The following is a 12,792-nucleotide window of genomic DNA, read 5'->3' as shown; positions in this document are numbered from 1 at the left end:
CCTTGGCGGTTGATAATTATTTCCCGGCCTTTGGTTCATGTAGGAAACATTCTCACGTTGTTCCATTGTTTGCTCAACATTACAATCTTTCGTTAAGTGTGGTCCACTGCACTGCTCACAACTGATTCGTATTGCGTGAATGTCTTTAGTCATCTTTTCCATTCGTCTCTCGAAAGCATCTATTTTTGCGGAAACAGAATCAAAGTTATGGCTAGAATCGGCTCTAGCCGCTTATGATGAATGAAAAATGTCTTTTTCCTGATGCCACTCATGAGAGTGGGATGCTGTGTTATCAATGATCTTGTGAGCTTCGGTTGCGGTTTTCTTCATAATGGAACCACCAGCTGCTGTGTCGATGTCTTTTCGTGTGGCGATGTCAACGCCTTTATAGAAGATTTGCACTATTTGAAAAGTATATAAACCGTGTTGAGGACATCCTCTCAACATCCTTCCGAATCTTGTCCATGCCTCATATAACGTTTCATTTGGCATTTGCATGAACGTGGCAATTTCTCCTTGAAGTCTCACGGCTTTAGATGCCGGAAAGAATCTTTGAAGAAATTTCTCAATTAAAACATCCCATGAGTCAATCGCTCCTTCAGGTAACGATTCTAACCAATCTTTGGCTTCTCCCTTTAAAGTCTAGGGGAACAGCATAAGATAAATAGTTTCATCCTCAACTTCTCGGATTTTAAATAGATTACAAATCCTATTAAAAGTTCGAAGATGTTCGTTTGGATCTTCTTTTGCTGTACCACCGAATTGGCATTGATTAGTAATCATGTGTAGGATTTGTCCTCTGATTTCAAAATCTGATGCTCTAACATCTGGCTGCGTAATGGCATGTCCTTGGCCCGTGCGTATGACTCTCATTCGGTCTTCCATGCTTTGAGGTTCTGTTACTTCCATTTTTGAATTTGTTGAATCTGAATCACTAGACGATTCTGATTTAACGGTTTGTGGTTCAGGAGGAATGATTAGTGGTTCAGGATCTTAGAATTGTCCTTGAATATCCTCCGGGTTCTCAGTTGTGAAATCGGGTTCAAAAGATGGATTGTCGGAATTTTGAATTGGAGAACTTGTTCGACTAGATGATGATTCTAAAGAAAAATCAACGGCAACAATATTGGCTAGATGTCTTGATCGAGTTACTGGTGGTGAACGTACGAAAGGTGGTGAACGTTTTGCTCGGTGCATTTACTGAATATCCTATTAGTTATAAATATAAAAATTATATAAGTTATCAAAGTAATAGACTTTTCTGATTTTGCCCACGTTTCGAATAGCCAAAAGATGCAGCAGGTAGCCAGGACCCTTTAAATCGGAAGCCCACAACTCGCCACTAACAAATCCAACTATTACTACGAACCAGAAAATTTGGATGTCTATCAATTTAATTGCTTAAAATATTTTTTCGTCGAAATTTAAAGAAAATAAAGAAAATTCTAGGTCCTAAAAATTAGAGCGTAGAAATGAGAAAGAAAAAGAAGCGCGTCGAAAAATAAAAATAAGAAAGAAAAATGTCGAAACTTAAAAGTCTAAAAACTAAAAACTAAAATTTGCGTCTAAAGGTATTAAAGCTTAAAAGGAATTCTATATCCAAAACGGCAATTACTTTATTAGGCACTAAAATCTAAAAACTGCGTCGCAAAATTCTAAAGCGCCTAAATCTTAATTCTAAAGAAAAAGCACTTAAGTGATTTTACGGCAAAACCTAAAAAATCTAGAAATATAAAATAACTACGGCAAAAACTAAAACTAATTACGAATGATAAATATTACGAAATAAACGAATAAAAATACAAATTATAACTAAAATGATAAAAATACAAATTTTATAAAAATATTATTTTTATATTATATTTTATAAAAGTATTAAACTATAAATATAAAAACTTAATTAAAACAAAATTTATTAAAACTAAAACTAATTATTATTAAATTAAAACCCTAATTAATAGTAAATATATTATATAAAAACCCTACGCGTAATTAATGTCCTAGGTATCTGCTGTCAGTGTACCTCATGCGACCGCATGAGTTTTAGCTAGATGGGTCATGCGATCGCATGGCCCAATATTCCAGATTTGCTTCGGGCTTCGAACAGCTTCGGCCCAGTTTTCTATTTTATTTATTTATTATTTTTTTTTAAATTTGATTTATAAAAAATATTTATATATATAAAAAAACTTATATTTTAAGACTAAAAATAAAAATAAAAACAAAATCTTAAATATATATATATATATATATATATATATATATATATATATATATATATATATATATATATATATATATATATATATATATATTTTCTTTTTAATGTTTTATATTTTTTTTTACTTATATTTATATTTTTACAAAATTAAAAATATAGTGTTTCGCCGAGTCCCAGGCAGCGGTGCCAAAAACTTGATGATGTAGCTTGGTGGGGTACGAAATACTATTATTGTTTACTACGAAATACGATGAAATATTACACAAGTTTTATTAATTTACGGATGGGATATACCTAAACCTTGCTACAACACTATAGGCAGTGTACCTAATCGTAGAGTAGTGTAGTTTTTAGTAAGTCCGGTTCGTTCCACAGAGAGCTACTTGAAAACGTACTATATTTTTATAGAACTATATTTATACAAAATATATATTATTATATATAGGTAGTAATATTATTATAAAAGGGGGGTTTACCGTTTAATGACCGGTTTGTCGATTTTATATTTTAAGCGTAAAGATAAATGACGATACTTAAAGGTGCGTAAAATAAAATGGCAGTAAATAAAATGACAGTAAATAAAATTGCGATGAGAAATACAATAAAAGAATTTTGCTTACTTAAACTTCCGTAACCATGATGTTTGACGTTTTGATTTTAATTAATTATCCTGGGTTAATTGTCCTTTGTCCTGGATTTATTTGATACCTATCTGGTTTTTGCCCATAATAGTTTATCGGTCATAATTATAAAATGATCGTCAAATTAACCTTATACCCGAAGTCAAATATTCCAACTAATTGGGGATTCGAACTGTAACAAGGTTTTAATACTTTGTTTAATAATTACACCAGGTTATCGACTAAGTGTAATCCAAGATTTTAATACTTTGTTAACAATTACACCAATTATCCTTGAATATAATCCACCCTTGTTATAATTAGTTCATGATACGTTAATTTATTCACTTGGCCATAATGAATAATAAATTACCCAATTCAATTGATTAAATTAAATGATTTGTAAAAGATGTCATATAAACGTCACTAAATAGGACATGCATGATCATTTAAAAATTATTAGATTAAATAATTTAAAGATAGGTTCGACAGACTCCAAAGAATTGTCATTCGATTAGACAATACCCCCCATCTATTAATAGTTTATAGTCCAACGTTCATAAGTGCCGGTCTTTTGTCCAAACCCAAATTATGGTACAAAATCCAATAACCCCATCTTAATATTTAGTCTAACATCATGATTACTTCGGCTCAAATAAGCATAATAATAACTTGGTTACAAGACATTAATTTAAAAAGGAAGAACATAGCTTACAGTGGTGATTAATCGCGTAGCGTTGCACGGACAGAGTTCCGACTTAAAACCCGTAAAACATTTCTTACATTAACCCAACTAAACCATAATTTATTATTAATCTTAATTATAATTATAATTAAAATTATAATTATATATTACATAGAGAGAAAGAAAGATTGAAAAGGTGTAAATAAACTCGTCCAATTCGATGGCCTTTTATAGATGTGAGCTGAGTTTTGAGGTCATGCGATCGCATGCCTTTTGTTCTTCCTGGCCATGCGATCGCATGGCCAGCTGGATCCAGTTCAATTGCTTTTGTTTGCTTCTTTGTCGACGTATTTAAATATAAATATAATATAAATATAATTTATATTAATTATATATATATTATATTATATTCTTGTGCATAGTTGACTCATAATTTTTGCTCCGTTGCGTCGCGCGTTGATAGTTGGTTCATGCCCCGGTTCCAGATTTTCGAACGTTTTTTCGTACGCTTTAATATCTTGTACTTTATGTTTCGCAACTTGTAATTTGCACGACAAATTATTTTCCTTAATTTCCAAAATCCGTGCGAGTCTTTAACTCGCTTTTTAGGACACTTTTGAGTGTATTATGGCTTTAAGGACCCTTTTCCAGTTTTAGTGGCACTTTTTCTTCAATTCTTTAATCTTCGTGCTTCGTCTTCGCATTTGTTTATTTAAACGAGTATTACTTAAAAATAGAACATTTGCAACTGAAAACTTCACATATTGGAAGGATATTGTGCCTAAATATATGTTCATTTGGAGCACTATCATTTACCAACACAGGATTTGCAACCCATGTATGATACCGCACTTCCCGTAGAATGTTTGCTTTGACAACGTTATCTACTTCTGCGCACAACCAGTCACTGCAGTCAAGAGCCATATGCCGCTTCTTTTGTCTAACGGGTGTGAGTGATGGATTAACATTCAACTTATGCTCCGCAATATCTCGCGGAACCCCAATCATGTCTGATTCACGCCACGCAAAAACATCTGCGTTAGCGGATAATATTCCATGCAATTTGGCCTTTGTTTCGGCTGACAAGCCCGCGCCGATTTTAATTCGCTTATCTGGATGTAAGCGGTTTGCTATGACCGCACAGTTTGCGAGTTGTTCTCCCATGTTGGGAGTGCTTACAGGCACAACTGAGCCACATAACTCGGTTGTTTGATGTGACGCAATTGTGGCAACGCCTCCCATTGTAGGGAACTTAATCAAGCCATGCACCACCGATGGTATAATGTTAAAACGCCGTATGAAGTTTCTTCCTAGCAGCGCGTTATAACGCGAAGTCAAACGAACCACATAAAAGTCAACTAACTCATGCCTGATCATCTGCGGATTCTTATCATCTGCAAGCTTTACCATCGGCTCTATCCGGCCTAGCGGCCATAAGATTTCTCCGGAGAACCCTGATAGCGTAATATCAAGCTCACATAACTGCGCTTTAACTTCTGCAGGGAGGAAACGATAGCAATGCTCATACATAATATCGACACCGCTACCGGTGTCAACATGCATGCGTTTAATCTGTATTCCGCAATTAGGGATGCGACACTTGATGACAATGGGCTCATTAATTGTATCGATTGACATTACAGGAGGGAAAGTGATTGGGAGAAGTTCCCAATCCTGGTGGTCATTGTACTTTCTCCGCTGGCTACCTTTCTCTGCGTCAACTATATTAATGGTTAAGTTGGCGTTTTTTGTTTTATCAACTTTTTGCCATGCGAAAGTTTTAGCCTTCGACCCCTCCTCTGCGGCTTTTCCCTTATCCTTCTTAGGTGGTTTTAGGTGATCCAATTTACCTGCACGAAGTGCTTCAAGCACTCGTTCCATCAAGTTTTTACATCGATTAGTGTCATGACCGTAATCGTCATGGAATTCGCAATACTTTGTTTTATCCCGCTTACCAAATTCTGTAAGCGGAGTTGGAATCGCAAAGGTCGCACATACTGGCTCGGTTGCCAAAATTTCTTTTGGCGTTTTAGACAAACTTTTGAGAAGCGCATAGTTCTGATTATTGATGTCGCGCTGGTTATTGTTTCGATAATTGCCACTTGATTTCCCTTTATCATTCCTGATAGGACCACCGCTGGGAAATCTTCCGGGAGAATTACTTCCGCGGTTTTGATCACGCGAACGATCATCATCGTCTTTTCTTTCATTGCGCGAGCTAGTGGTGGGAATATCGTTATCTTCGCCACTCCGCATATAATCATGGCATTCCTTAAGTGCCTCAGCATAAGTTGTTGGCACCGTATGGCGCAAACGCTTGACCAGCGTCAGGGGACGTTCTGAATTTATACCATGTATGAGCCCGGAAATCTGCTGCTCCGGCTTAAAATCTGGTATGCACAGGCACTCATTAGTATATCTTGTGAGAAATTCTCCCAAAGATTCCTTGGATTTCTGCACAATATCATGACATTCAATATGAGTGCGTTTGCGCGGTCTCTGATTCTGATACTGCAGTAAAAACTTCGTCCGCAGATCCATGAACCCGGCTATACTACCCGCCGGGAGTTTATTAAACCATTCGCGAGCAATACCCTGCAGTGTCATAGGAAATATCTGACACGCAACCGGATCCACCCAACCTTGAGTGAGCATTGCGCCTTCGAAACGCTGTAAGAAGTCATCTGGATCAGTTAAGCCATTGTAAGTACCTAACGTGTGAGGTATCTTCGGCGCTGATGGAAACGGATATGCAGTGATATGCGGAGGAAACTTATCAAAGGTGGTTTAACAGGGTCCCCTTTCAATCCCGCAAAGAAACGCTTCATCATCCTGAACAAAATCAGGTTGTGAAAATAAATGAACCATATCAGGGGGTGCAGGCTGCATAAATTGACCTGCAAGATTTGCCTGACCCTGGATGTTTTGCCAAGGTTGTGATGGCGTCTGCAGATATAACCAAGGCTGTTGCGTCAGAAAAGAGGGAAGACCTGACGGTGCAGAGTATACAGGTGGTTGCAAAGGGACCGAAACCTGTGGCGCAGATGCCTGCGAAACTTGAGGATATGCATTTAAGAGCCCAACCGCATGCGCAGTGCTTTGTTGTTGCGCGATTATTGGCGTCCAATGAGAGTTTGCGTCTGGAATGACACCAAACCCCCAACTATTAAGTAACGTCTGCGCATCCGCAGGAGTTAGAAACTGCGAAACTGGACGCGGTGGTTTCCAAGGTTGCAACGGTGTAAACGATGAATTCTGCTGAATACTCTGCGTCTGCAGGGGGATTGAAACCGTGATACTATAAATAGGTACCTGGCCGCAGCATACCACATGCGGGCCTACTGTTTCACTGCTAGTGCCTACCAAGATGACCCTTGGATCCACCGAGGAAAAATCCAGCCGCATGGTGGTGACTGGTGAGTTTGCCCTGGCGGTGTAATCCCATCTGGATATATCGGCTTATACCTCTGAAAAGGCTCGCCGGATACAGGTGGAGGATATGGCGTGTATCCCGCCCCCGTAGTCATAGCTTGCGTCTGCTGATTACCAGACGGTATGTTTTGATTGTCTGTTTGAGTACGTTCCGATGAGTCCCCGGAAGTCATGATACTGTAAAAGAAAAAATTCAAAAATTTTGTGAATAGTAAGCCTTATAATTCAAAACCTTTTAAAAGAAAAAAAAAATTTAAACAGTCTTGAACTAATTCGACTCTCAATGAAAGCACCACTTGATCATGCATATTTTTACCACAGGGTTAATATGCCTGTTCAATACGTAAAGGGGGGGTTTAAGGATCTTAGAACAAGGCTCTCCGGTCCGGTTACCGTGAATAACCCTGGCCGACATGATGATGTTGGCGGGGTGGCCAAGTGATTAAGTCCACCTTCAATAACGGTCGTTGATCAGAAGGCCCCTAGCAAGGTTGTAGGTACTAGCTGATAAGAAACTAACCTGTAAACCTCGAGAAGAAGAACGACGATAGTTTATTGTGTATTGATGGTGGTTACGTAACGTGGTCGTGGTTAGAAAGATAATTAGAGTTTGTATATATAGGCAAACCCTAATTTCTAGAACCATCCGAGATAATGGTAATCCCTTCCATAACAAACTCCCCCGAATCACGGATATAATTATGGAAAAAATATTTACTTGATAACCAAGCAACCGCCGTACCTGGAACAAAGGCATTCGATACGAATCCGCATACCGCATACTAGTGCTCACATACGCATGCTAGCGAGTGCCCGCATACGTATATATTGCGCATGCGGGTTGCGGTATCATTAACAATGTAAACCAAAACTTAAAAAAAGGTTCAATAGGTTTTGCTCCAACCTATTGAATCCTATACAAAATATAAAAGAACATGTCTAATGGGTATCAATTTCTAAAACTCAATAAATAGATAAATAGAAATAGGTCTAATGGGTCTTGTGAATGGGTCGAGCATAACAATTTTCATCCGTCAAACATTTATGAAAGCATTCATCGTTATATCAATTATTATGTATTTTAATATATTCTTATTCTTATATATAATAATAAATATAGATAATAATAACTAAAATAATATAATAAATGTAAAAACTCAAATGTAAAAGTATACCACCCATTTGACCCATGACCCGTTTTGACCCGTCACCCAACCCGAACCAACATGACCCATTTGGACCCTTTAAAGTTTGACCCGTTTGACCTATGACCCATTTCAACCCAAAACCATTTTGACCCGTTATCCAAACCGACTCAACTTGAACCATTTGCCATGAAGCAAGTTGGAGAGATTTGATTGTTGATGAGGAATAAACCCATCGAGATTAGCAGCAGCAGATGCATCCAAATGTCGTGTTGATAAGGGAACACAAAAGATGTTGTATATGATTGAACTGAAAATCAATGATTAGATCAAGGTACTGCATGTAATTGAAGTACTGGTGGTGGCCTCCTGTTTAAGAAAAATAATGGTAATTAGTGACTAGCACATGAAAAAACAGTGTTGTTTAATTAAGAGTAGTCGTTTCTAATCAGGAAGCCTTTTAATTAACAATATTCAATCTGCAGATACACCATATCCTGCACTCAAGAGACCTGAAAGAACAATATAAACTGTAAAAACATGGCTCCTACTCATAACTCAAAATATGGACCCCATAAAATACTATGCCTCAACAGTCTCAAAGCAAATTTTCAATTAAAAATTAAGAGGCGTATGCATAAACTGACTCAAGCACTGAAAACAATAAGAAATTTTGGGCCTTGTTACAGTCAAGTTTATAAGCTTTCCAATTGATTTTGACATTCAGAAATATAATCCAATACAGGATCCTTGACAGATACAATACCATAAACAAGAATGTTTGCTTCCAAAGGAGTATTCAATGGTTTACTCCCAAACATACCAAAGTCACTTAACAACTCCATATAAAGCTTTCTTTGGGACAAACACACCCGTCACTGGTTTTAACTACCTCAGTACTCAAGAAATACTTTGAAGTACCCAATTCCTTAATCAAGAACTTAGTTTTTAGAAAAGTTTCAAACTTTTCCATTTCATTTACATCATTTCCATTTATTACGTATAACTAGTTAAAGACCCGCGGTTTCGCGGGTTTTATGAAATGATGATATTATAAGACAATTTTAATCATGATAACACAAATAAACAATATCATATTTCGAAAGTTCAAATGTGAAAAATGATGTTCAAATTAAAGTAACGAACTTAATAACAACTCAATAATCAAATACACGATGTCATATAGTTGTTATATATCACATAAAATATATAGTTGCAAAGTACCTGCTTTAGAAAATTTATTTTTTAGTTGTATTTCCTTGTTAAGTTGTGTCACCTTGTGTTCCAATTAAGATAATCATGTCTACAAATTAACATACAAATCAGTATGTTTAATACTGGCAAATTCTCAGAATTAAGAAATTAAAATATTAATAACGATGTATTTAAATCGAGTGGTGTAATAAAAGCATCTCACAAGTATGTTTGAAATAATTTGTTTATGTTATAAAATATCTAGATTGTGTTATAAAATATCTAGATTGGATGTTAATTTTATTATTATTATATTTTTTGCATAGTAATATTTTATACTATAAATAGACATGTATGGTAACCATTTAAGGTGCACCATTTCTCTTGAAATATCAATATCAATATTTCTTCTCTCCTTCTTCTCTCTTTTTCTCTCTTTGTTCTTATAACCATTAAAGGTAGTTATAAGCCTACTGAATTATAACACGTTATCAGCACGAAAAGCTTAGTGTAATTAAAAGATATCTCAAACGATCACGAATCACTAATCAAGGTATGAAATTATTAATAATTTTCAGACTCGAATATATCAAATTTTGGACTACTAACATTTATATTTATGTTATTTAAGTTATATATGGTCGGTTATACCACCTGAATTATATTTCTGTAATCTAACTTTTACTAACTTCACTAACATTTATATTTATGTTATTTAAGTTATATATGGTCGGTTATACCACCTGAATTATATTTTCTGTAATCTAACTCTTATTAACTTCACTAACATTTATATTTATGTTAATAAGACCTCATGATTGTACGCAACACGTCATTTGACAACACGGTACTTTATGTACGCAACACGTCATTTGACAACACGGTACCATGGGTCGAGATTAATTCCGATCAATACGAATACGACGGGGTCTTTATATGTTATCTAACATTTATGATTACTTATGCAATTAATCATTATTTATTTCATGCATACTAATGTTTATTCTTAAATTTATAATTTTAAAAGTTAAAATAAAAAAATAGTTTGTATTTTTATTAAAAGTAAATCTTAAAAGTTAAAATAAGAAAAAGTAGTTTGTACTTTTATTAAAAGTAAATCTTAAAAGTTAAAATACAAAAAGTAGTTTGTATTTTTATTAAAAGTAAATCTTAAAAGTTAAAATAAGAAAAAGTAGTTTGTATTTTTATTAAAAGTATATCTTAAAAGTTAAAGTAAGAAAAAAAAAAGGGGGATGGTAAAATAGAAAAAAAAAAGGGGGATGGTAAAATGGAATAGTTTTTTTTTGTCAAAAATGAAGTATTGAAAATGAAGTGGTCTCCTTCTATAACTAAAAAAAATATATATACTTTTATCAAATGAATTTTTTTTTGTGGCCGACAATTTCAAACACGAGTCCGTGTTTAGTTTATCAAGAATATCTCTTGCTTTGGTGAAAGGTCACGATCACGATATCAGGTGTTGTGAAAGAATTAAAAAATTGGTCAAGTGGCCTTTTAAAAACTAGAAAAAAAATTTAAACAAAAATTTTTTTTTTATATATTTATAATTTACGGGTAACGTAAAAAAAAGGAAGTTTTTTTAAAAAAAAACAAAGAAAGTGTTTAAATGAGTTTTACAGAAAGGGGGAAAGCAAAGTAAAAAAAAACTTTTTTCCAAACAAAGGTAAATGAAAGTAGGACTTAATACAAGAAAAAAGTAAACATCTCCTAGACGTGATAAAATCTATCAATGATAAGTATTAGACTTGATGAGCTAAATGTGACAAAAATGTTTCAACATGTCTTATGTTAATTTTCTAAAATAAGTTATTATTATTCCGAGTTTAACACATATACATATGTTAATTAAAAACAACCTTTTTGTTCTTATGTAGTGTTGGGTTGCAATTTTGGTTGTATGCCATAATTCCATCCAGTAGAGTGACAATAGAAAACTTTTGATGATAATCAATAAAAAACTTTTTTCCAAACTTGTCAAATATTTTGTTAAAAACGTGACCGTTGAAAAAAGGAGGTTGAATAATAAAACTTAAAAAACAAATTATTTTTTTAAGAGTGTGCATCAAAATGGCCCGTTTAATAATGGGGAGTAAAAATATAGTCAAATTGTTTTAACGAACAAGGGTTCAATTGGATGTCTCTTAAAAAAAATCCGCGGGTACGGGTGATGGATCCAATGGATCCGCATCCACGACCCGCGGGTGCTATCCCTAATTGTGACAAGTACAAATCAACTAAAAGTCTAAAAAATAAATGCTCTTATAGGGACCAAATGTTCACAATAATTGCCTAAGCTAGATATGAAACAAATAGTTCATAAAAAAAAAAAAAGGTCGTTGTGCGTTTTCGGGATGATAGCCGAAATACACTTACAAAAGTAGGTCAGCCGTCAATTCTTTATGGCCATATCAACGTAGATCAATAAAATCATTTATGGTTTTGATAAAAGATTAATTAAAAATTATTTGTTTTTTGGTCTTGGATTCTCGGTAACAAAAGCAAAGGTTGTTTTTGGTTGCCACAACAAACAAGACAGAGGTTGTTGACTTTTGTTGTTAAACATGGCACAAGTGAACAATAACAATAGATTATTGTTTTTGAAAAGAATAATGGTGCGTTAATTTTATTATATAAAATAAAATTAAAGAAAATGGTTTTCATTGATGACTATGAACAAACGCAAACAAAGTGTTTGTGGTATTTGGTGATTAAAAAAAAGTGCATCTAAAGCTTCTACTGAAAAATAATATGCATCTAAAGCTTCTACTGAAAATTAATGTGCAAGGTACAACGTATAACTATATGGTCAAATTCATTTGAGCCTTCGGAGTCACAAGTATATGATGTATATATATATTACTCAATTAACAAAATAGTAAATCTAAATTAATTCATATGAATAGTAAAACGAAATTAATCAATTTACTATTCACATAAAAAAGCGCATATGATAAAAAGCGCATCGCATATGATAAGCGCATATGATAAAAGGCGAATATGATGAAAAGCACAACGCATATGATGAAAATCGCATATGATTAAAAGCGCATATGGTGAAAAACACAGCGCATATGATTAAAAGCGTATATGGTGAAAAGGATATATGATTAAAAAAAAACACATATGGTGATTTATAAAAAATAAAAAAAAAACACATATGGTGATTAATGGAAAGCACATATGGTGATTAATGAAAAGTATATTGTGAAAAAGAATCACAAATGTTTCTTGAAAGAATTCAAGGTAAGATATATGAACCAATTCATCCATCATGTGAACCATTTTGATATTTCATGGTTCTAATAGACGTATCTAGCGGATGGTCTCATATTTGTATGTTATCAAGCCGTAATATGGCATTTGCAAAGTTTCTTGCACAAATTATTAAATAGAGAACACATTATTCTGATTACACCATTAAAAGGATGAGACTTGATAATGCTGGTGAGTTAACATCTCAAGCATTTAATGATC

General features: G+C 34.2%; 1 non-coding gene across 1 annotated transcript; it reads left to right on the top strand.

Annotated features, from left to right (window-relative positions):
• The first annotated feature begins 418 nt into the window (after window positions 1-418).
• LOC139903583 (small nucleolar RNA R71) lies at window positions 419-525 on the top strand. The gene has a single exon (XR_011778393.1). It is a non-coding gene; the product is annotated as a small nucleolar RNA R71 (small nucleolar RNA).
• Window positions 526-12,792: the final 12,267 nt, after the last annotated feature.

This window comes from Rutidosis leptorrhynchoides, chromosome 3, assembly GCF_046630445.1.
Source record: "Rutidosis leptorrhynchoides isolate AG116_Rl617_1_P2 chromosome 3, CSIRO_AGI_Rlap_v1, whole genome shotgun sequence".
NCBI classification, from domain to species: domain Eukaryota; kingdom Viridiplantae; phylum Streptophyta; class Magnoliopsida; order Asterales; family Asteraceae; genus Rutidosis; species Rutidosis leptorrhynchoides.
Note: the sequence above shows the minus strand (reverse complement) of the source record. Positions and strands in the feature narration are given on the sequence as shown.